This window comes from Oryctolagus cuniculus, chromosome 14, assembly GCF_964237555.1.
Source record: "Oryctolagus cuniculus chromosome 14, mOryCun1.1, whole genome shotgun sequence".
NCBI lineage: Eukaryota > Metazoa > Chordata > Mammalia > Lagomorpha > Leporidae > Oryctolagus > Oryctolagus cuniculus.
Window position 1 is genome coordinate 87,112,640 of NC_091445.1, and position 25,430 is coordinate 87,138,069.

Sequence of the window (25,430 nt, forward strand, 5' to 3'; positions counted from 1 at the left end):
TTAATACTGGCTTCTTCCCCTGCCGTGTCGGCTGGGCCTGAAGCAGTCTAAGGTAACAAGTAAGCACTTCGGGTGCACAGGGAGCTGTGGCCTTTCAGGAATGGATGTGCGGTGCTCAGGCGGGGCTGCAGACATTGCCCTGAGAGCAGAGGGAATCACACCATTTGTCATAGAAATTGATTTTTCTCCAACGTGTATTACTAAGATAGATCCATCTTACTTTGAACTTGGAATGTGCTGCAACACAAAAATCACAGTGAGTTTTCATTGAGCGGCAAGGTCAGCTGAAGGTATTGACGCTCAAAAACGTAAATTGTTTCATTCCAATCACAGTGAGAAACAGGAATGGCTCTGCGTTCTGCACAAAACTCCTCCCAGCCGGCACAGCGTCTTTCGGTGTGTTATTTGGGACCCGGGAGGAAGCATGAGGGCCGTGGCAAGGCCCATCAGTTCACAAACCTTTCATGTGTTGGACTCAAATTTGAAATAAACCAAACCAGCCCGATTCTGTCCGTTGTGGGATAAAATGACGAAAGTCGAAGCCCGTGGCTAGGATCATCTCAGCTTGGTGTCTGTGAGTCTAGGATACGCTCCGGGGTAGACCCAGTTTAACAGAACTTAGTCGAATTATTGCAGACAAAACAAACGACATCACTGTGATGTACTGAGTCTGTCAGGGGAGGGGTGGGGATGATGCTGTCCACCTTGAGGGTTTTGTAAGGATTCCTACTTGTGAAGCACTGAGCACAGTGGACGATTGGTGCTGTGATTCCCATTTGCATTATTGTTCGTCCTTCATACCCCTCAGCTAGGGACAGACCGCATGCTATGGGGCTGCTGTGGAAGAAGGTGAGAGAGACGTGCAAGGGCTTCCTGGACTGGGAAGGAAGGGGAGGTGGACAGAATTGAGCTTCCTGGCTCGCCATGTGCTCCTTCCAACTCATGCTCCACCCCTGCCAGCCACCACCCTCAGCGGACCCAAAACCAGCAGGACCGCCTCCTCTTGGACTTGACCCTCCGGAACTGTGAGTGACATAAACCTTTCTGTCACAGGTGGCGTGTCTCGAATGTTTTGTTGTAGTTGGCCACAGGGTTGGGGGCTCCGCTTGCTCCAACTGTCATCACCCGTCGTCTGCTCTTGCAGTCTCTGCTCTTAACACTCACTGCCCTGAGTCCAGGCGAGGGCGTGCTGAAGCTAAAAGGGCAGTGAAAAGCTCTGCACTGCTTGGCGGTAATTTCAGTGCTGATCTTCTCCCCCACTCCTCGTGCTACTCTGGGTTTCAGATCCTTAAGTGGCTGCTGCTTGCATCCTGCTCAGGTTTTGTAGCTGCATTCAGTGGAGGGAAGGAGGTCAAGGGTATCTGGGGGCCAGCTCATTCCAGACACAGGGAGGAGTCTGTGGAAAGCCCTCGAACAACACCGTGTTGTGTTTAAGGAATAGCAGGAGGGCGAGCCGGGCTGGGGGTGCGGGATGCCTCAGGCAGGGGGTGTAAGGCAGGAGAGTGGTGAAAAAGGGGGCTGTGCTTGGAGTGAACTGCGGAGGGGAATGACAGGGTGTAGCCTCTGTTTTCCCAGGGCCATGTGGCCATTGTGTGGAGAGTGGGCCAGCACAAGACCAGGCGGGAGGCTCTTTCAAAGTCTGGAAGGGGTGATGATGGCTTGAATCAGAGCGGCAGCAGTGGCTACAGGGATACAAGCAGGACTTCGGACATTTTGGGACTATGGAGCCTGCAGGGTTTCATGGTAGGCTGGATCCGGGAGTGGAGGTGGTGGGCGTCGCCACAGGGCCAACAGAGAGCATTGCTAAAGCGCAGATTGCAACCCTAAGTGCTGTCACCTCCTGCGAAGCTCCGCCTCCGTCACTGCGCCTCAGTGTCAAGGCGTCTGGGGAGTGGGCTGGCCAATGGGAACGCTGTGTGTGTCTGCCTCTTTCCCTGTCACTCTGCCTCTCAAAACAAACATCAACAACACGAGCTGAGTGTCTCCCAGTCCAGCCCAGGGCTGGTTTCCTCTCTCATGCGCTCTTGCACTTCATGCTCAGCTATGCCATGAGCAGCCAGCGGCTTCTCAAACCTTCTATCGCTGCCCCCTCTGCAACTCAGCGTGGGCGTTTTGTTTTCCTGTGAAACCATTCCCAACTTTTTCACATACTACTTTCCTGTGGCTGCCGTCACAAATGACTGAAAACAACAGGAAAGTTCTTTGTCGTGGTTGTGAAGGCCAGAGTCCAGAATGAAGGTGGAGGCAGGGCACGCTGCCCCCCACCAAGGTTCTGGGGGAGAATCCCTTCCTTGCCTGTCCCAGCGTCCAGGGGCTGCCTCGTTCCACTCTCTGCCTCTGCCTTCACATGGCCTTTTGTTCTGTGGGTCTGCATCAGACCTTTGCCTGTCTCATCCAAGGACACTTGTGGTTGGATTTAGGGCCCATCCTGATAATCCAGGTTATTTTCCCCATGTCAAGACCCATGATTTAATCCCACCCCCCAGGATCCTTTTCCTTATACGGTACCATTTACAGGTTCCAGGGAACAGGGCCTGATTCTGTGGGTGGCCCTAAGTCGGCCTTTCTATTCCCAGCCATCACATTGCATGCTGGATTGTAATGACCTGTTTTTGGGGCCTGTGTCTACGCGCCGGGTTTACATGACATTGTATCAGGAGATGGGACTGCCAGGGAGGTGCTTGGGAAGTTCCTATGACTTTGGCCTATAAAAATTTTATCAACTGCCCTACCTTACCTATCCTTACCTATTTAGGTAAGGATTTAGCTGGGGCATTGGGTGGCTTACATGGAGTGGGATACAACGAGATGAATATCAGCTCCCAAGATCCTACTTGCCAAATAGTTTTGAATTTTATTTATGTCATCCGAGGACTTATTCATGCATGACTACAAGAAGAGTAGGCCCTTGGGGCTGTGAAGTAGGTCAGTGCTGTGCTTTTGTGCTGCTGGGCTCAGTATATCCAGAAAAAGCATACCACGAGGGAGTGTCAAAAAGTGCAGACATGAACAAGAAATTTGTTTCCGTGTAAACGTTTTGAAATCCATGCGTAGTTTTGTTTATAGTGTGCATTTTCCATGAACCTTTTGGAGATTCCTTATATGCATGGATTTCAAAAATGTTTGCACTAGTGGGACTGGTGTTGTGTAGCGGTTTAAGCCTCCATTGTGATGCCAGCATCCCATGTGGGTGCTGGTTCGTGTCCTGGCTGCCCCACTGGTGACTCAGCTCCCTGCTAATGGCATGGGAAATGCAACTGAAGATGTCCCACGTATTGAGCGCTGGCCACCAACATGGGAGACCCAGGTGAAACTCCTGGCTCCTGGCTTCGCACCAGCCTGGCCCTGTCCATTTCGGCCATCTAGGGAGTGAACCAGCAGATGGAAGATCTCTCTATGTGTCTCCCTCTCTCTCTGTAACTTTTTCAAATAAATAAATATATCCTAAAAAAAGGTTTTGCACACCAAAATAAACTTATCTTTTAATTCAGTTTCTCCCTGAACTTTTTGAAGTACCCTTGTATTGGATTTTCCACCGTGAAAATGAGTTTCTCATCAGTCTCTATGTTTTGATTTTTGTGCGCTATTTCGGCAGACAGCGCTGACCTACTTTGCTACATTTCAGGAAATCAAATTTATTACTGAACTTGATGGAGCCAGGCAGACACTGCACTGGCTAAAATCATATGTGTTTTCAGACCCCTTTGGGGGCACATTTTAAAAATGGTTGAGCTAAGTCTGGATGGATGAAATGATAAATATCCCCTGGTGTTAGGGAAATGCAATGATTTATTTTAATAATGTGCCCGATGGCAAAGTCCTCCTGAATGATTTGTATCTTTTTATTTCTGTCTCTCCTGTATACCAGCAGCTTGTCCCAAATATCCATTAGGCAGTCCCAAGTGTAGGAGACATGCATCTCATTTTTATCAATGAGAAAAGCCTAAATGTGTTGACAATGAGGGATTGGATGGAGAAAATTGGAGTTGAAGAGGAGAGGAAAAATGGAAGCAGCAGTAAGAGGGGCCTTTCAGTGGGGACGCCTGGGTCCCTCGAGGCATGCTTGCTTTCACCTGCTGTTGCTTCTCTGGACAGTTTTGCAGGGAGGCTCAGTGGAAACAGCTCTGCCGCATGGGGCCGTTTAAAGGGGCCAGGGAGATGGTGAAATCTAAGTGCTACTTAGATAGGCGCAGAGCAGGAAGGCGCTGGCAAGAGGGAGCTGAGCCTGGACACTGAGCCTGAACACAAGCCTGGTTTTCTGGGGGGTGAGGACCCGCCCCTAGCACGTGCCTTGCCAGGCCCCCTGCTCCCTCCCTATTGAGCCTGGGTCTCTGACCAGGCAGCCCTGCAGGCTCTGACCTGGCTCTCCGGAGAGCTCTGGGCGGGGCTTCAATGAGGATTGTCCCTCAGGAGCATCTGTATTCTTATAGGGGACACTTGAACATAAACCTTATTCTTTTTTTTTTTTTTGAATTTAGTAAACATAAATTTCCAAAGTACAGTTTATGGATTACAATGGTTCCCCCCCTCCCCATAATTTCCCTCCCACTTGCACCCCTCCCATCTCCCATCTCCCGCTCCCTCTCCCATTCCATTCACATCAAGATTTCTTTTCAATTATCTTTATATACAGATCGATTTAGTGTATTTTAAGTAAAGATTTCATCAGTTTGCACCCACACAGAAACACAAAGTGTAAAATACTGTTTCAGTACTAGTTATAGCATTACTTCGCATTGGACAACACATTAAGGACAGATCCCACATGAGAAGTAACTACACAGTGACTCCTGTTGTTGACTTAACAATTTGACACTCTTGTTTATGGCGTCAGTAATCTCCCTAGGCTCTAGTCATGAGTTTCCAAGGCTATGGAAGCCTTTTGAGTTCACCAACTTCGATCTTATTCAGACAGGGTCATAGTCAAAGTGGAAGTTCTCTCCTCCCTTCAGAGAAAGGTTCCTCCTTTGATGGCCCCATTCTTTCCACTGGGATCTCACTCGCAGAGACCTTTCATTTAGGTCTTTTTTTTTTTTTTTTTCCAGAGTGTCTTGGCTTTCCATGCCTAAAATAAATACTCTCATGGGCTCTTTGGCCAGATCCGAATTCCTTAAGGGCTGATTCTGAGGCCAGAGTGCTGTTTAGGACATCTGCCATTCTATGAGTCTGCTGTGTATCCCACTTCCCATGATGGATCGTTCTCTCCCTTTTTGATTCTATCAGTTAGTATTAGCAGACACTAGTCTTGTTTGTGTGATCCCTTTGACTCTTAGACCTATCAGTGTGATCATTTGTGACCTGAAATTGATCACTTGGACTAGTGAGATGGCATTGGTACATGCCACCTTGATGGGATTGAATTGGAGTCCCCTGGCACATTTCTAACTCCACCATTTGAGGCAAGTCCGATTGAGCGTGTCCCAAATTGTACATCTCCTCCCTCTCTTATTCCCACTCTTATATTTAACAGGGATCACTTTTCAGTTAAAATTTAAACACCTAAGAATAACTGTGTGTTAATACAGAGTTCAACCAATAGTACTAGAACAAAAAAAAATACTAAAATGGATAAAGTATTACATTGTACATCAACAGTCAGGACAAGAGCTGATCAAGTCACTGTTTCTCATAGTGTCCATTTCACTTCAACAGGTTTCCCCTTTGGTGCTCCGTTAGTTGTCGCCAATCAGGGAGAACATATGATATTTGTCCCTTTGGGACTGGCTTAATTCACTCAGCATAATGTTTTCCAGATTCCTCCATCTTGTTGCAAATGACTGGATTTCATTGTTTTTGACTGCTGTATAGTATTCTATAGAGTAGCTGTCCCATAATTTCTTTATCCACTCTACTGTTGATGGGCATTTGGGTTGGTTCCAGGTCTTAGCTATTGTGAATTGAGCTGCAATAAACATTAAGGTGCAGACTGCTTTTGTGTTTGCCAATTTAATTTCCTTTGGGTAAATTCCAAGGAGTGGGATGGCTGGGTTGTATGGTAGGATTATATTCAGGTTTCTGAGGAATCTCCAGACTGACTTCCATAGTGGCTTAACCAGTTTACATTCCCACCAACAGTAAGTTAGTGTCCCTTTTTCCCCACATCCTCGCCAGCATCTGTTGTTGGTAGATTTCTGAATGTGAGGCATTCTAACTGGGGTGAGGTGGAACCTCATTGTGGTTTTGATTTGCATTTCCCTGATTGCTAGTGATCTTGAACCTTTTTTCATGTGTCTGTTGGCTATTTGGATTTCCTCTTTTGAAAAATGTCTATTGAGATCCTTGGCCCATCTCTTAAGTGGGTTGTTTGTTTTGATGTTGTGGAGTTTCTTGATTTCTTTGTAGATTCTGGTTATCAACCCTTTATCTGTTGCGTAGTTTGCAAATGTTTTTTCCCATTCTGTCGGTTACCTCTTCACTTTCCTGTCTATTTCTTTTGCAGTACAGAAGCTTCTCAATTTGATGCAATCCCAAATGTTAATTTTGACTTTGACTGCCTGTGCTTCTGGGGTCTTTTCCAAGAAGTCTTTGCTGGTACCTATATCTTGCAGGGCTTCTCCAATGCTCTCTAATGACCCCATTCACAATAGCTACAAAAACAATCAAATACCTTGGAATAAACTTAACCAAGGACGTTAAAGATCTCTATGATGAAAATTATAAAACCTTAAAGAAAGAAATAGAAGACGATACCAAAAAAATGGAAAAATCTTCCATGCTCATGGATTGGAAGAATCAATATCATCAAATTGTCCAATCTCCCAAAAGCAATTTATACATTCAATGCAATACCAATCAAGATACCGAAGACAGTCTTCTCAGATCTGGAAAAAATGATGCTGAAATTCATATGGAAACACAGGAGACCTCGAATAGCTAAAGCAGTCTTGTACAACAAAAACAAAGCCAGAGGCATCACAATACCAGATTTCAGGACATACTACAGGGCAGTTGTTATCAAAACAGCATGGTACTGGTACAGAAACAGATGGATAGACCAATGGAACCGAATAGAAAAACCAGAAATCAATCCAAACATCTATAGCCAACTTATATTTGATCAAGGATCTAAAACCAGTCCCTGGAGTAAGGACAATCTATTCAATAAATGGTGCTGGGAAAATTGGATTTCCACGAGCAGAATCATGAAGCAAGACCCCTACCTTTCACCTTACACAAAAATTCACTCAACATGGATTAAAGAGTTAAATCTACGACCCAAAACCTTATTCTTAACTGTTATTTTGTAAATACTGCAAGTACGAAGTCTGATATGCAAACAACTAAGAGTCCACGTGCATAAGTGTAAAATTTGAATTCTTTTGATTTTTTTTTTAAAGGTTTTATTTACTCAGAGGTAGAGTTACAGATAGGGAAAGGTCTTCCATCTGCTGGTTCACTCCCCAAATGGCCACAATGGCTGGAGCTGGGCCGATCCAAAGCCAGGAGCCAGGAGCTTTTGGGTCGCCCACGTGGGTGCAGGGGCCCAAGGACTTCGGCCATTTTCTGCTGCTTTCCCAGACCATCAGCAGGGGGCTCGACTGGAAGAGAAGCAGCCAGTACTTGAACCAGTGCCCATGTGGGATGCTACTACACCTCAGCACCAGCCCCAAATTCTTTTGATTTTTTTAGAAAAAATTTATTAATTTATTTAAAGGCAGAATTAGAGAGAGAGAGAGTGAGAAGCAGAAAGAGAGAGATCTTCCATCTGCTGGTTTACTCTTAAGTGGCCTCAATGGCCAGGGCTGGGCCAGGCTGAAGCCAGGAGCCCAGAACTCCATCCAGAGCCCAAGCAGTTGGGGCATCTTCTGCTGCTTTCCCAGGCCATTTGTGGGGAGCTGGATTGGAAGTGGAGCAGCCAGGACATGACCTGGCACCCATGTGGGAAGCTGGTGTGCCAGGCAGCAGGTTAACCTGCTGTGTCTCAGCACCAGCCCCATGTGCTGGATGCGTGCTATGCCTTGGGGTGTAGCCATTACTGTGGTCCTAGTCAGAGGGTCCAGGCACTGATGGGAGGCTAGCATGGGGATGAGGCAACTTCTTATATTATGACAAGTTCTGTGATGGGAGAAGCCCAGGTGGTCAGGGTAGGCTTCCCAGAGGAAGAGGTTATGAATAAAAATAGCATGATTGAGCCTTATTATTATGTGCCCAGCACTGTTCTCACCACGGTCCTCTGCAGGAAGTTTTCTTTGCATAACCCCAGTCTGCAGGTGAGAGTCTGAAATCAGAGAGGTCCGGTAGGCTGCCAGAGGTCACACAGCACAGACCTGATGGAGCTTAGCATGTACCACAACACTGGTCCCCACTTTTTTTTTTTTTTTTTTGACAGGCAGAGTGGACAGTGAGAGAGAGACAGAGAGAAAGGTCTTCCTTTGCTGTTGGTTCACCCTCCAATGGCTGCCACGGCTGGCGCGCTGCGGCCAGTGCACTGCGCTGATCCGATGGCAGGAGCCAGGTACTTATCCTGGTCTCCCATGGGGTGCAGGGCCCAAGGACCTGGGCCATCCTCCACTGCACTCCTGGGCCACAGCAGAGAGCTGGCCTGGAAGAGGGGCAATTGGGACAGAATCCGGCGCCCCGACCGGGACTAGAACCCGGTGTGCCGGCGCCGCAGGCGGAGGTTTAGCCTAGTGAGCTGCGGCGCCGGCCCACTTCATTTTTTTTTTAAAGTGTAGTTGTGATGATGTAGTTCATGCTGTGATGCATTGATTGCCCACCTTTCCCTGTGAGCACAGTTTGCAAGTTTTCCCACCGACAGGCAGAAGCAGTTTCTCTCACATCTTTGCTGGTCTTTGACTCTTTCTGGCAGGTAGGAAGCAGGGAAGCGAGAGCGTGCCGGTTCGGAGGCCAGGCTGGAGGCCTTGGCTGTGCCCCTCACTCTGCCACGGTGGCCAGCCGAGACCAGCCTGGAGGAGAAGGAGGCACGCTGAGCACCTTGCGGAAGCCAGGAGCAAGGGAAGGGTGAACAGATCGTGTATTGCACTTTGATTGCTAGTAAGATTAAACCTTAGAGGTCGTATGTGGTGGCCCGAGCTTGTTCATATCCTTTGTGTGTTTTGGAGAGTTCATCTGTGAGTACTGGCACAGTTGTTCTTTGTAGACTTGTAGAAAGGGCAATTAATTCTTTGTATTTTATGCAGAAAAATCGTTCTCCAGTTTGTAATTTCCCTTTAAATCTTATTTTGGTATTTCTATGTTCAAAAGTTTTAACTATTTATGCAGTTAGGCATATTAATATTTTCCTTTATAAATCATTGTCTTTGGTGCAGTACTAAGAAAAATAGTTCCCTTTCTAAGATAATATGTTTTTTTTTGCATAGCAGCTATTAAGAAACATAAATATTCAAAGGAATTAATCTCTAATTGTGGAACATGGGACTTGATAGGCTATTAAAAAAAGATAAATCAGGCATGGAGCCAGTATCAATTAAGATGCTTTCATATGTCAGTGACTCTGCCTCAAAGCAGTTAAAGACACATCTGATTTTACTTAACAAGAAATTTAGTATGACAGTTTCCAAAATTGGTTAGGTCAGCAGCTCAACAGTATTTTCCCCACAGATGTAGGTTTTTTTTTCCATTTTGCCACAATCCCATCCTTGGGCTGTCGGCTTTGTCTGCAGGTGGTTCTCTTCAGGGTCACAATGTGGCTGCCAGGGGCCGAAGGGGCAGTGTGCATCCTTGTTCCACCCAGGGGGAAGAGAAGACAGTCTCCTTAGCATGTGTGGCCAGATGTCAACTGGAGACCGCTAACAGTGGCTAAGAGAAACCTGGCCAGGGACTGTCTTGGGTCTCTCAGGATGGATGGTTAAATACCTAACGTCATTGAGACTGGGGTAGGAAGAAGGCAACGGGGAGTGGCGGTGGGACAGGCCACCACCAGCATTTGCTCCAGGCCCTTCTAGGCCTGCTTCAGCTGGGATGCCACTTCCCAATCTGTACTATAAAACTGGATCCAGCTCTTCCTTGTTCAGATCTGGACTCTGCTATTTATCATCTGCGGCATCTGCTACAAATTATTCAATGTCTTTAAACTGTCCTGGTCTGCAAGATGAGAATAGTATCTGTCTTGGTGCATTGTAGATCCTCAATGAATTATCACTTATTCATCACTGTGGCCACGCATACATCAGCTTGGAGTCCTTTCTCCTTAGCTCTGTTGCTCGCAAGACATCTGAGTCAGCCTGTGATTATTAGGCTCAAAGTTATTGCTTTGAGGCCAGTTTTAAATACTGAGCTGGCTTTTCTTTCCAATCACAATTCTGTATGCTTTTTCCACTGCCCTTCTTTTTTTTTTTTAAGATTTATTTTATTTATTTGAGAGGCAGAGTTATAGAGAGGCAAAGGTAGAGAGAGAGAGAAATTGGTCTTCCATTTGCTGGTTCACTTCCCAGATGGCCACAATGGCTGGATCTGGGCCAATTAGGAGCCAGGAGCTTCTTCAGGGTCTCCCATGCAGGTGCAGGGGCACAAGGACTTGGGCCATCTTTTACTGCTTTCCCAGGCCATAGCAGGGAGTTGGATGGGAAGTAGAGCAGCTGGGTCTCGAATTGGTGCCCAAATAGGTTGCCAGCAACTGCAGGTGGCTTTACCCTCTGCACCACAGACCCTCCACTGCCCTTCTGATTCTCTTAGATCCTATGGGTTTGGACATTATCTACCATTCACATTGATTTTTCTTTTTTTACCCAGTAAGTTACATGTGACTTGAAGTTTTGTGGGTTTACATTTACAAAAAGGTGATTCTGCCTCTGTTGAGACTGCTAGCTTTCTGTACCATGTCTTAAATTATCCTTTAGTTTAATAATAAAAATAAGCTCCCTTTTCCCATTTGAAATTACAAATGTTCTTTGTACATCCTCTGGGCTGCTTTGAGGCCACCCCTGTCTCTGAGTGTGTGTGCACGTGTGTGTGTGCGCACGTGTTCTTCCCCCACACAACACGAGGCAATCTGTCATTCTGGCAGTGAAGAATGAGTCTCTTAGCTGGCAGGAATGGGAAGCACAAAGTCTCCTTGCGCTGTCATTCTGGGCTGATGACCTGGGGCCTCCTCACACGTCACAGAAGTCAGCACTGACAACGCCGGTCGCGACCAAACGCGGGGTTATTGTCGGGGGCAGCCGCAAGGCACTCATCCCGAGTGGAGCCGTGCCTTTGACTGCACATCCAGCACGGGGAGTGACTGCCTTCCCTTGTCCCGAAACACCAGCCATCTGCACCTCCATGGTGCACTCCAAGTGTGCAAATCAGAGGTGAACGTAGCGCCTGTCATGATCCAAAGGCCACGTGGCCTCTGCAGGGTTTCCAGGGACACTTGAGTCTCTCTCTGTTTCTTCCTTGACACAGAAGGGCCCACAAGGCCGTTCTATCGGACGGCGTGGAGACCAGTGATCGAGCCTGCAGGTTCACATCAGCCTAGGCTGGCTCCTGGCACTATGACTTTGTGTAAATTGGCATGCCCAAGGCCAGGCTTCCATGTCTTCCCCCTTACCACTTGTGAGGAGCGGCAGTGCAGTGATCCTGAGCTAAGGTGGCGCCGGGATCCCGGACAAGCCACAAGAGCCACTGTGGGTAAGGTTTGGGATTTCCTCTTTCTCGTTGGCTCCCGAGTTGTGTTCCAGAACTCAGACACAGTGTTCCAGACACAGGAGGTTTAATCTTCATCCTCCTCTTCTTCTTCACCCTGCTTAATCTGTACGTAATGCAATGTGTAACTCTCTTTGCTGTTAGCAGCTACACATGGTCACATAGAATATTCTTCAAGTAGCTGTTGGTGAGATATTTCCAGTAGCGTTTGGGAAAGGTCCCTCAGAGGTCACAGTGATCCTGCTCCTCTCCTTTGCGTGGTCACAGCCTGTGCACTGAGACGCCCAGCTTTCAGGAAAGGGGCTAGCCTGGCGATGCAGTGGCGCGCTGCAGAGACGTGGGGGTTCTATGCTGGTAGGGCCTATGGCAGGAGAGAGTTTGCAGGCAGGGGTGGAAGGGGAGTTACTCTTCTTCGAGTTCCACAGGATCACAGGGACATGAGAAGGCTGGCTGACCTAGTCAAATAATGTTGAAGGTGTAGACATAGCCAGCTTGACCATTATAAGCAATGAAACTGGGTTTGGCAGGTGGCTAAGTAGACTCTGGGCTGAAATTCATTGGTGGAATTCAGGCTGTTGCCTCTGAGGGCCTGCACTCTGGCTGGGTTGTATTCCGCTTGAACAGTAGCCTTGCCGACCACACAGTTTTTAGAAAAATGATTTATTTATTTTTTCAAAAGGCAGAGTTAAAAAGGGGTTGGGAAGGGAGACAGAGATAGATCTTCCATCTGTTGGTTCGCTCCTCAAATGGTTGCAATAGCTGGGATGGGCCAGGCCAAAGCAAGCGACCCTAAGCTCCATGTGGGTGGCAGGGGCCCAAGTACTTGGGCCATCCTCTGCTGCTTTCCCAGGTGCATTAGCAGGGTGTGGAGAAGCCAGACTTGAATCAGCACCCATATGAGATGCTGGAGGGTGAACCTGCGGTGCCACAATGCCGACCCCCAGACTGCGCGTTTCTGAGCGAGCCTGACAGGGTAGATGACCTAAGGCAGGAGGGGGTCTCCAGCCTGGTGCAGCTGGGTCCTGGTTGAGCACGGGGCAGCCCTGTGCCTCTCTGTGTAGTCAGAAGTGGCTGGGAAAATGTGCCCAAGGGGGAGAAAGTGTGCCGCTGGCACGCGGTTCTCACTGGTGCGGCTGAGGTTGCTTTTGTCATGGGCAGGATCCCCTCCCCCCGCCCCCAACCCTAAGCCTGCATCTGGAGACAACACAATTCTGCCTCAGTGCCCCAGGCCCCAGGCCCCAGGCCCCAGACCTGTTCAGGGGCCTCTGGGAGCTTTGTGCTTGGGCAACCACTCAGAGGGCTGGGGCTGAAGGCTCTGGACAGCGAGCCGTGATCTCTGACTGCCCCGTGCGTGTGGCAGCGCCCCAGGAGCTCTGTAGGAGGCAGGGTCTGCTTCAGGAGGTCGGGGGAGACCTCAAAATCTGCAATTCTTACAAGCTTCTGTGTGGTGCTGCTGCTGGCCCATGGAGTGGGGGGCCCAGAGCAGCCGATCTCAGGTGTGGTCTACCCAGCAGCAGCAGCCCCTGGAACTTGCTAGAAAAGCATAGTCTTGGCCCTGACCCCAGAGGTACGCCCAGAGACCTGTGTTTTAGTAAGCCTGACGTTTGCTCAAGATGAGCACCACTGGTCTGGGGTGTGGGGTATGTGTTTGGTTGGAAGGTCCCTGGAGCAGGTCTCAGTGTGGGTGACCTGTGGACCCAGGAGTCACGCTTGGCACCTAATGCTGGGGGTCCTGTGGGACTGAGCCGTATGTGGGTCTGCACTAATGCCCGGTAGTGCCACTGTTGCATTATGGGACACCCAGTTGACATCTGGAGAGTTAGAGAACTGGTTTGGGTGGGAACTTCCAAAATTTCCTCTTAAGTTGGACATGGGGTCTGAGAAAAAGGGAAGCTTTTGTCCCACATTCCTGGTAGAACAGGTCTGCCCTTAGATGAGACAGGAAGGCAGCAATTGGAACAGGTTTTGAAGAAAGACCAGGGTTTGATTTCGGATGTGCTACATGTAAGATGCTCATTAGACAAGTGGGAGAATCAAATGGGCCATTGGGTATGATTTGGATTATTGCTTGAAATTGATATGAAGGATGATAAGGCCAGGGCTGTGCGTGAGTGCTGTGACTGCGAGTGAGTGGAGTGAGTGGCTCAGGTAGGTTGCAGGGCAGCATGCTAAGGGCCTGGAAAACATCCTTCAGGCGGGTGGGTGTTGTACTCACCGAGAGACTGTTGGAGAAAGATTGTTGGATGAGAGCAGAAACCTTGGAGAAGTGTGGGATGTGGACTCCACAGTGACGGCCCCTGGACGGCTCTGGCGGGGGGAGGGGGGAGAGTGGGAGGACACAGGACCCTAAGCCCCGGGGAGGAGAGAGACCTGGCAATGGCAGCGAGGAGCAGAGGACGGCTCTCCCAGCTGCAGTCCAGCGAGTGACGAGGTACGAGGGCTGCAGGGGCAGCAGCATCCTCAGGTTTGCGTTGGGGAAGCGGTGGAGGGAATGGGTCTAGAGGAGGCTGAGACCAGAGACAGCGTTGTCAAGTGTGACCCAGCAGCACTGTGGGAACATTTCAGAAGCTCAGGGGGTGATGGCCAGAGGCAGAGGCCAGGAATGGGGCTCTACATTCAGAGCCCTGGCCAATGTAGCAGGGGTAAAGGCTCTGCAGGTTGCCAGGCTGAGGGTGGGGACCAGGCGTGAGTAATGGGAGGAGGAAGGCCAGGGGCTCCTGCCACGCCAGCCGAGTTCTGGGGCTGAGACTGGAGGGTGAGGTCTTCTTCTTCTTCTTTTTTGATAGGCAGAGTTAGACAGTGAGAGAGACAGAGAGAAAGGTCTTCCTTCCATTGGTTCACCCCCAAATGGCCACTACGGCTGGTATAGACAGGAAGCCAGGAACCAAGCTCCTCCCCCTGGTCTCCCATGCAGGTGCAGGGCCCAAGCACTTGGGCCATCCTCCACTGCACTCCCGGGCCACAGCAGAGAGCTGGCCTGGAAGAGGGGCAACCGGGAGAGAATCAGGTGCCCCGACCGGGACTAGAACCCCGTGTGCCGGTGCCGCAAGGCAGAGGATTAGCCCAGTGAGCCGCGGCGCCGGCCGGGTGAGGTCTTCTTGCAGGACCACACTCTTTCTTGGTTTCTGCGGTGCGTGGAGTTCCTTCTCGTCTCGGCTGTCAGAGGCGTGGAGGCCACGACACGGACCTGGAAGACCTCAGGCTGGCTGTGGAAAAAGGCAGCTTGCTGGGCCATCTCTCCTGGGCTCCAAGAACTACCTGGATGGCAGCACGGGAGTCCTGGCTCCTCTTTTCAGTCTCTGCTGCGGAGACCCAGCCGCCAGCGGCCATGTCTCTTGCGCTCAGTTCAGGTGGGGCTTTGGAAGGGCCTGGCTGCCAGAACTACGCGCTTTATAAGCAGGTTTCCAGGAGAGCTGCCTCTCTGGGTTGTGGGACGAAACTGGGGGCATTCGGGGCTGGCGTTGTGGCACAGCTGGTAAACAGACTGCCTGTGATTCCAGCATCCCGCATGGGCACCAGTTCTTGTCCTGGCTGCTCCACTTCTGACCCAGCTCCCTGTTAATGGCCTGGGAAAGCAACAGAAGATGGCCCCAGTGCTTGGGCCCCTGCCACCCACGAGGGAGACCCAGATGAAGCTCCTGACTTTGCCTGGCTGACCTTGCTTTTGAGGCCACTTGGAGTGTGAACCATTGCATGGAAGCTCTCTCTCTCTCTCTCTCTCTGTAACTCTGACTTTCAAATAAATAAATAAATCTTTGAGAAAAAAACAAAACAAAACTGGGGACATTTAAAGAGTTGGAAAAATGATTGTGATTTTTGGCTGACACTTGCCCAGGTCACTGGGCAATTCACTGAACTTGAGCTTCTCACCTATAAAATGGAGAGTTGTGATAATGTCTGCCTCACTCAGTTAACGTAATGATGAGATGAGATAATATATGGACAACATTTAGCACACTGCCTGGGATCCTGGTGGTCATATGTAATAGCTGTTAATTTTATGATCATGGGATCTAGGAATGTGTCATCTTACTGAGGTGCAACTTAGAATGGTTTCTTCTATGTGTGAGTCACTCAGCTCAAGAGGAAGCCAGGGACATGGGGTGTGTGTGTGTGTGTGTGTGTGTGATGGACAGATGGGGCACTGGGGTCTGGCTAGATCCCCAGCAGGACTCCTAGCAATGAGCACTGACATTTCAGTGTGGCTTTGTTGTTCTTTACTTGGTCGGAAGGGGACACATTGCATTTCTATTTGTATTGTATTGCTTTTTATTGGGCGAAGTTTGCTATAGAAACTTGCTTAAATACAGGGACCCCTGGTGGTCTGAGGACTCATGCTCAGCTAATGTCAAGGTCTAGGGTCGTCTCCTTTTGCTGCCGCCGGCTAGGGCAGCCCCTTCGCCTCCCTGGCCTTTGCAGCTGACCGCTGCTGGCTTGCTTTTGTGTGGTTTCTCACTTGTTTTCTAGTAGGACCAGTTTTGAATGTGAGCAGCCAGGCATTCACCCAGTGGACAAGAATTTGAGTTCGCTCTTTTATTACTCATTTAGAATTTATTGGCTTCTGTGTGAGCACTTGTGGATAAAGGCAGGAATGCTGCCTAGGTGTGCCATCCATTGTGTGCCTTAAAGAGATCCTCCGCGTATCAATGGAAGCTGTGTGATAAGAAGAATGTAGTTTATGCTGGAATAATTCTGCTGCTTACTGAGAAGCCCTGAGGATGCTTCAGTGTGCTGAGGCTGTAATGTATTATTGAAGAGGAGACTATTCCAATTCAGATCATAGTGATTTGCAGCAACTGCAAGGTCACAGAGACCCTTCCCATGATCACCTCTGGATTGTCCCAGCAGCAGAGAGCATTAAACTTGACACCCGATGCTGATTTTTCTGATTTCTTGCTTTATTGCTGTGGATCTTACTGCAAAACATGGGCACACTTTTGGGTGAAATAAACTTCTATAGAATTGAGAAGAAAAAGCCCCAGGACATTTTTACCTGAGTCCTACAATACAGTAGTAATCTGGAAACTACATGACCATAGAAATACTGTGAATATGTTCCCGATGATATTATTTGATCAACTTGCAATTTATCCTACGAGATGTCTGAAAAAACCAGTTGGTGATTAATGACAGGTGTTTTACCACAGATGATTTAAATAGTACTGACATTTTTATGCCTACCCTCTAGTGACAGACTAAATTTCTGAAGTCAGGTGCGTTTTCTTCATGATTATTTATGACAAACGGCATACATATGAAGTCTGTTAACATACTTGTGTTTAATCACTCCCGCTCTGGCTAGTCCTCTTTAGTTTGTCATGGTGTTTTGTGAGTTCAAAAGATTTCATAGCAAAAATACATATCTTATGGCTTTTCTTTAAAAGATTTATTGATTTGAAAGGCAGAGTTAGAGAGAGAGAGGAAGACACACACACACACACTCACACACACACACAATCTTCTATCTGCTGGTTGACTACTGAAATGGTCGGAACAGCCAGGACTGGGCCAGGCTTAGGCTGGGGACCTGGAACTCCATCCTGGTCTCCCACCTGGTGGCAAGTGCTCAAGTACGCAGGCCATCTTGTGCTGCTTTCCCAGGTGCATTAGCAGAGTTGGTGCAGGCACAGCTGCACAGCATCACCCCCATCACTGCCTCCGTGCTCATGTGGTGTTCTTCCTGTGTGTCTGTGTGCCTGTGGGTCCACCCTAAGGACCTCGTTTAACTTGAGTACCTCTATAAAGACCCTGTCTCCAGATTAAAGTCACGTGCTGAGGTCAGCAGGTGGGACTTCAACATATGGATTTCAGGGAAACAAAATTCAGCTCAGAATGAGAGGGAAATCAGAGAACACAGCGTGAGTCAGGAGCTGACCTGCGTGGCCTGTGCTGTCCACTGAGCTGGCGACTTGCACTTGACGGTGCAAGCACTTGATGGTGGCCCACAGGTGCCAGGTGCTGCTTCTGCTACCGGGGCCAGTTTCTCTCCAGGGCTCTCAGCTGCATTCAGCATTGCAAGGAGGTTATGTCTGGCCCTTTTTATATCAAGCCCTGTGTTAGAAAATGCCTTTAAACCTCTGACTGCAGCTTTCTCCAAGGCTGGATTACTCTGTGGTTGGAATCTTATCCCTTGAATCTGTCATTATCTCCTTCATTGCTGAGATGGTAAAGAGGTGAGTATGTTGCTAAAGAAGGCTGTTGGTGTTCACCAGCTGGGGCTCGATTCCTAGGTTCTGGAGAGCTGCTTGCAAGACTGGCAAGGTGAGTGTTCCTACAGATCATTCTGAAAACCGGGTAAAGAAGAACTTTGAAGAAATCAAACTTGAAGATGATGAGTGCGTGAGTGTGACTCACACAGTGACTGAAGTGAGTGGCAGTTGCCCTGGCTAAGATATGATTAAGGCTCCCATGCCCCACATTGGAATATCTGTGTTTGATTTCTGGTTCTGACTCCTGTCTTGAGCTTCCTGCTAACGCAGACCCTGGGAGGCAGCAGTGGAGGCTCCAGTGCTTGGGTCCCTGCTACCCACGTGGGAGACCTGGATTGTGTATCTGACTCCTGGCTCTGCTCAGCCCAGCCCAGCCTTGTCCGTTGCAGGCATTTGGGAAGTGAACCAATAGATGAGAGCTCTCTGTCTTTGAGTCTTTCTTTCTATCTCTCAAATAAATGATTAAAATTGTTAAAATATGTTTAAGCCACATCTCAAGTCAATTAAACCACAGTCTCTAGAGGAGGACCCTCTGCTGTAGTATATTTAAGCTCCCTGGGTGATTCCAGTGTGTAGTGAACATTGTGGACTACTGACCTGAGCAAGACAGTGGGGATGGTCGGTGGTGGATGATGAGGACTAGAACCTCGGGGATTTAGTGGATGAAAGGTTGATGGGAAGAAAAATCAATGAGTCCAATCTTCTTGCTTAAATGGGGGTTATTATGGCCTGCATCCCATATCCAAGTGCCTGGGTTGAATCCCGGCTACTCTGCATCTGATCCAGTTTCCTGCTAATGTGCCTGGGGGGCAGCAGATGACGGCTCAAGTACTTGACTCCCTGCCACTCAGCGGGGAGACCCGGATGGAATTCCTCGGTCCTGGGGTTGTCCTGGCCCAGCCCCAGCTGATGGAGGCATTTGGGGAATGAACCAGTGTCGCTCCCCCTCTTCGTGGAGGAACGACACTAAACCCTGCCTAGGCTTCATATCCGAGTCACGGCACCATTATGTCGCTCCCCCTCTTCGTGGAGGAACGACACAGGACCCTGCACTGTTCTTTCGTCTGCTCGGCCCTTCCCGGGTTTGCTGCTGGTTCTTCCCGGGTTGGCTGCCGTCCCTTCCACCTCCGTGGAAGGGCGGTTCCCCCTGCCACATTTCCCCACTTCCGCGGGGGAGCGGCACACCGCCGGCCGGCTCTCTCGGGGGCTGCACAGGTGTTCCTCAGGTGTTCCCCCTAGATGTTCCTGGTGCATGCCGTCTCTCTCCTCCTTTATAGTCCTCTTCCACCGATCCCAACTCTGCTACCCACACGCCGAGTACGCTGCTCTCCTCCAATCAGGAGCAGGTCCCACAGTTTATTGGTTGAACTGGAGGCAGCTGTGTAGAAGCTGTTTCCCTTCTCAGCGCCATATTGTGGGAGAGCAGATGCATAGAATAAGTCTTAATTCCAGTAACTTAGTCTAGTCTGAGTTGCTCCCAGTTGCTCCCCACAAACCAGCTCATAGCTTAATCTTTCTTTGATTCAGAAGGCAGTTCTGGTATCTGCCAGTGTCTCTAGGTCATTGCTGTTTGTCTGTGGCACTCAGTGTCTGCATGTAGAAGACATGTAGCTTGCATCACAAGCTAGTGCCATCCTTTTCTTCTCAGGATGCCATTCCACGCACAGTTATCCTGGGTATCCTGCCCAGAAACCTTCCATGACCACTAATATGTACATAATGAAATCGACATTCCTTTCCTGGAAGTCAAGACCTAATGCTTTCACCCATTCTTTTTTTTTTTTTTTTTTTTTTTTTAAAGATTTTATTTGAGAGTTAGAGTTACAGACAGTGAGAAGGAGAGACAGAGAGAAAGGTCCTCCCTCTGCTGGTTCACTCCCCAAATGGCTGCAATGGCTGGAGCTGTGCCGATCCGAAGCCAGGAGCCAGGAACTTCCTCCGGGTCTCCCATGTGGGTAAAGTGGCCCAAGGACCTAGGCCATCTTCCACTGCTTTCCCAGGCCATAGCAGAGAGCTGGATTGGAAGAAGAGCAGCTGGGACTAGAACCTGCGCCCACATGGGAGGGATACCAGTGCCGCAGGCGGAAGATTAACCTACTGTGCCACGGTGCGGGCCCCCACCCATTCTTAAATAAATCCACTGTGCAGTAAACCTGTTTTCTGTGGGGTTTAGAATATTTCATTAGAATAATTAATATCAATATTGGGTGTATGTTAGCATCTGGTACTGTTGTAGGCAGTTAATGCTCTATTCTTTCTGGTTCTCCTAACAATGCTGCATGGGTGGTGGCTTTTTTTTTTTTTTAATGGGGAGAGGAGTTTCTTTTTTTAAGTTTTTTTTTTTTTTATTTGAAAGGCAGAGTTACAAAGAGAGATAGAGATAGAGAGAGATACTCTATCTGCTGATTCACTTCCTTGATGGCCACAACAGCTGGGGCTGGGCCAGGCTGAAGCCAGGATCCAGGAGCTTCTTCCAGATCTCCCATGTGGGTGCAGGGGCCCAAGCACCTGGCCCATCCTCTGCTGCTTTCCCAGCCACATCAGCCGGAAGCTGGACTGGAAGTGGAGTAGCCAGGTCTCGAACTGGTGCCCATACAGGATGCAGCATCGCAGGTGGTGACTTTATCTGCTACGTCATCATGCCGGCCCCGTGTGGCTTTAGTATCCATCTTACATGTGAGGGAACTTAGGCTTATTGTCATTGTGCAGCTCACCTCAGATTTCACAGCTGGTAGAGAACAGAGCTAGGATTGGAGCCCGTGGCTAAATCCACACCCTTCCTGTCATAGCGCATGTGCTCTCCAACCTGAGTGTGTCCATTCTGCATTTTGTGCTGCTCTTATTTCTCTAAGATGGCTCTTCCGTGGTGTACTGGTAGACGTTTAATGACCGGCTTTCTCGGAGTTCTGATATGACTGTCGATTGACATTAGAGTAATAATTTGAGAGGGAAGGAGCCTGGGGTGGGGAGCACTCCCATCCACGGCTTCATTTTCTGAATACCCAGAGCTGCACCAGGCTAAAGCTAGGAGCTGGGAATTCAACCCAGGTTTCCCTCGTGAGTGGCTGGGACCCAGTCACTTGAGTCATTACTTCTTCCCTCCCAGGGGCTGTAGCAGCAGGACGCTGGAATCAGGAGGCAGAACGGGGGCTTGAACCCAGGTATTCTAAAGTGGGACGAGAACACCTTCACCAGTGTTTTAACTGCTGGACCAAGTGTCTATACTGGCTGATATTTTTATTTACTTTAATGCATATGTCAGAGCTTCATTCTTTATGAGTGATGTGAGGGACTTCTTTGCTTAGTCAGATAATTTTCAAGTAATGGAGGAAGATTTCTTTGAGTTTTGGGAATCAATCATAATATAGCAGCTACTGACATGATATATTTTTAAGTTTCATCAGTATTATTATTTTCTATCGCATAAGTCTAAACAATGAACACAACAAAAAAGCAAGCCATGATTTATAATGTCTGCAGATTTCTGTTGTGTGAATACTTTTTTTTTTTTTTTTAAGAGTTAGACACACACAGATAGGGAGCTCTTCCATTTGCTGCTTTACTTCCTAGATGGTCACAATAGCCAGTGCTGGGCCAGGCTGAAGCCAGGAGCCAGGAGCTTCTACTAGATGTGCCGCATGGGTGGCAGGGGCTCAGACACTGGGGCCATCTTCCCCTGTTTTTCCCAGGTGCATTAGCAGGGAGCTGGATTGGAAGTGGAGCAGACAGGACATGTACCAGCACTTGTATGGGATCCCAACATTGTAGGTAGCTTTACTTGTTATGCCACAACACCATCCCAGTATAAATACTTCTGCCATGAAGTTAGGAAGAGATAAACAGTAGTACATCCTAGTATAGTATGAAGGTTCTTCAGAAAGTTCATGGAAAAAATGAAAATTCAAAAAAAATTACTTGATAGGCAGAGAGAGAGATTGTTTTAGAGAGAGCTCTCAACCACTAGTTCACTCCCCAAGTGCTTGCAATGGTTTGGGCTCCGAGGCTTGAAGCTGGGAGCCAGTAACACAGTCTAGGTTTCCTGTGTGGAGACCTCCTGGAAGCATCACCACTGCTTCTCAGGGGAGCGCATTAGCAGGCGCTGGGTTCAGGAGTAGAGCCAGGACTGAACCAGGCCCTCGAGTGGGGGATGCCGGTGTCCCAGCTGGTGTCTCCGCTGTCAGGCCAAGCACCTGTCATGCAGTCTCTTCTAATTTTACCTTAGAGATGCCAAAGATGTGAATAACCTCGAGAGTAGTAGGAGAATTAGGAAGTGATGGGTCTGAGTATCTATTATCTTGTAAAATGTCACTTATTTTACTGTAGGCTCTTAGCATTTAATTTTTAGTAATTGCCGCATTTGAAAACCGTCACACTGTCCCTAGGCATGCACCAGGCAGCTCTCAGGAGACAGAGTGAGCAGGCTGCAGCCTGTCACCACTTTCCTTCTCACCCTCCACTCACCCCGGTCCTACCCAATCCTCGAGGTCCAGCCCAGCCCCAACTTCCTAGGACACCCACCCAGTACACCGCCAGGCCTTTCTTTCCATAAACCTTTCGCCTTTCTGGCTGATACTGGTCCTTAGTATTTCTCTTAACACTATTGTTCAGTGTTGTCTTTGGTTTTAGGCCATCTGTGTCTTAGTCTCTCTCTCTCTCTCTTTTTTTTATTGCTATAACAAAAATGCCTGAGAGTATATTTTATAAAGAATAGGAATTTATTTGGCTCCCGGTCCGGAGGCTGGGAACCCCAGGAGTCTGGTGCCGCCTCACAGCATGGCAGAGCCCATCACGTGGTGAGAGTGTGAGTGTGCAAGCTTGGGGCTCTCTTCCTCTTCCTGTATTATCGTTAATACCGTCATGGGAGTCCCGATTAATATCTAGCCCTGACGACTCCCTAAGGCCCCACCTCCAAATAACATCAGCATAGGAATTTGGGGATTACATTTGCAACAGTGCCCTGTGGGGGGGCGGGGGCATGTTTAAACCCTAGCAATATTTCCCCATCCATATGGTTAACACTGCAAGGGCACGGAGTTTGCCTGGTGACCTTTGAACTCTCTGACATCATCTTCTTCCCATGTAAGGTACTTGATGCTATGCTTTTGGTCTAGTTGCTTTCTGGATAAACCCGTAAAATGTCCATGTGTCCCTGTTTCATAAAGGTGTACACAGAGAGACACCGGTCGGGTTCCAGGCGTGTGGGAGTTCATCATGTTTGCATGGATCAGACCTGCATGACTCGGGGACTGCAAGACTGGGGGACTTGCTCAGCACGACCTTGGCGTGTGCTGTTCACACCTCCCGACTCACTCTCTTTGAAAAGCTCGTCCTTGGCTCTCGGAGCCCTGGCAGCCCACACCCGAGCATCGGTACTGTGCAGTGTTTCTTGCCTCCCCCGAGCCACCTCATCCTTTTCTTGTGCGGGAGTTCTGTCTACCTGTTGAATTTTGAATGAAAACCCAATGGACAGCAGCTCTGCACTGAATTCTATATTTTGTTCCTTGCTGAGCTTCCATGAATATAAAATACTCGCACAAAGGGGAGAGTCAGCAGGTAGAGACCAACACTATCCATATTTAATGGGAAGGGAGTCTGAGTTCATAGATGGGAAAACCGAGTTAGGAGAAGGCCAAGTTCAATAACTTCCTCACGCTTACAGACTGAACTTCTAGCAAAAAAAGGAAATAAATATAACACGTTTTGATGATCTGTGCTTTAAAGTAGCATCATTTTAATGCCTAAGAAGGAAACAAACATGGGGGCAAGAATGGGGTTAAGTAGTGATTGGTCGTCAGGAAAGTCCCCTCACTCACAATGGGGTCCAGAGGTGGGGACAGGGGCCCACATGCTGGAACAGCCGCAGTCTCTACCTCTCTGTGAGAAAGGCAAGGGTTGCCAGCAGGGCAATGTGGAGCCCGAGGTGCAGTGGTCTCTCTGCCTGTCCCCAGGTGCATGGCCCCTGTGGTGGTTCCAGGTAAGGCTTTCCTGATGGCAGCTTGTTCCACCAGTTTCTTGCCTGCTCCCTGTGGTTTCTGTCATTTCCCTGAGAAACAGGATCAGTAGCCATAGCTTGAGTCATAGCGTCTGTGAATCTCAACAGCTGATGCTTCCAGACACCTGCTTTGGGGCGCCCAGGCCCTCGCCGTATCTCCAGCCTTTTCCAACAGTTTCCAAGTTTCACTATATGAGCCATCCTCATTCTTTCAGCAGCTGACACATAAATATACAATCTTATAGTCACTCCCTCAACCAATAAAGCAGAGTCCCTGCTCCCTCCCACTTCTGAGTCCTACACACTGCTTTTGCATTGGCCATAGAAGAACCAGTGAATATCACCACCCAGAAAGATCTGGTAAGATCTCAACCTACGCTCAGGGGACTGTGGGTTGTGTTCTTATTCTCACAACTGCTTGCCCATTCAAATGGGTGGTCTATGGGGAGGTCACCTAGGCTCCTGGCAATAAGGGAGCCCTCCAGTAATAAAAGTCCCCAGCAGTAAGGGAATCCCTAGTGATGGAACAGCCCCTAGCCAGTGGCAGTCTGCCTCAGATGTATATACCCATGTTGCAACAGTTGTCAGCTAACAGCTCCCTGTTCTGCTACTCCTTGGCCGTGTATGGCGGCAGTAGTCAGGTCCTACCTGACTTGCTTGCCTGCTGCTCCCTTGCAGGCTATTTTAATAAATTTACCTCTGAGTCTCCCTCTATATCTGTTCTGATGAATTCTTCTCACCACCCGCAACACTGGCCTCCGTCACTTCCCGTGATGGTTGATTAATTCAACTGTATTTATTGAGCACTTACTATGTGCCAGGTGCCAAGGCTCATGGAGAATTAGACCTGTCTTCCTGTTTAATGTGTTCACACTGTGGTAGTTGTATTATAATAATGATGGCGAATACAAATGCTTGTAGGGCTGGCGCCATGGTTCACTTGGTTAATCCTCTGTCTGCGGCACTGGCATCCCATATGGGTGCCAGGTTCTAGTCCCAGTTGCTCCTCTTCCAATCCAGCTCTCTGCTGTGGCCCGAGAGGTCAGTGAAGGATGGCCCAAGTGCTTGGGTCCCTGCACCTGCATGGGAGACCAGGAAGAAGCACCTGGCTCCTGGCTTCGGATCGGCACAGCGCTGGCTGTAGCGGGCATTTGGGGACTGAACCAACAGAAGGAAGACCTTTCTCTCTGTCTCTCTCCCTCACTGTCTATAACTTTACCTGTCAAATAAATAAAAACAATACAAATGCTTGTAGATTTTAAAAAAGGATTTATTTTACTAATTTGTAAACGTTTCAGAGAGAAGATCTTCCGTCTGCTGGTTCAGTCCCGAGCTGGCTGCGATGGCCAGGGCTGAGCCTGAAACTCCACGCACGTCTCCCACGTGGGTGCAGGGCCCAAGCACTTGGACCGTCCTCTGCTGCTTCCCAGGAGCTAATTAGCAGGTGTGCATTTCACATGGGGAAAACATCTGGCCTTAGAGTTCGTGTGGCCTTTAATTTAACTTTCTGGCAAAACTCTACCCTGTTTCTGAAGCCATGATCTTTACTGTGATGGGTTACAAAGTGGGAGAAGGAGCTGTGATTGCTAAGAACTCTCAGGAAACTGGTTCAGAGTAGAAAAGACCAGACACATGGAGCCGCA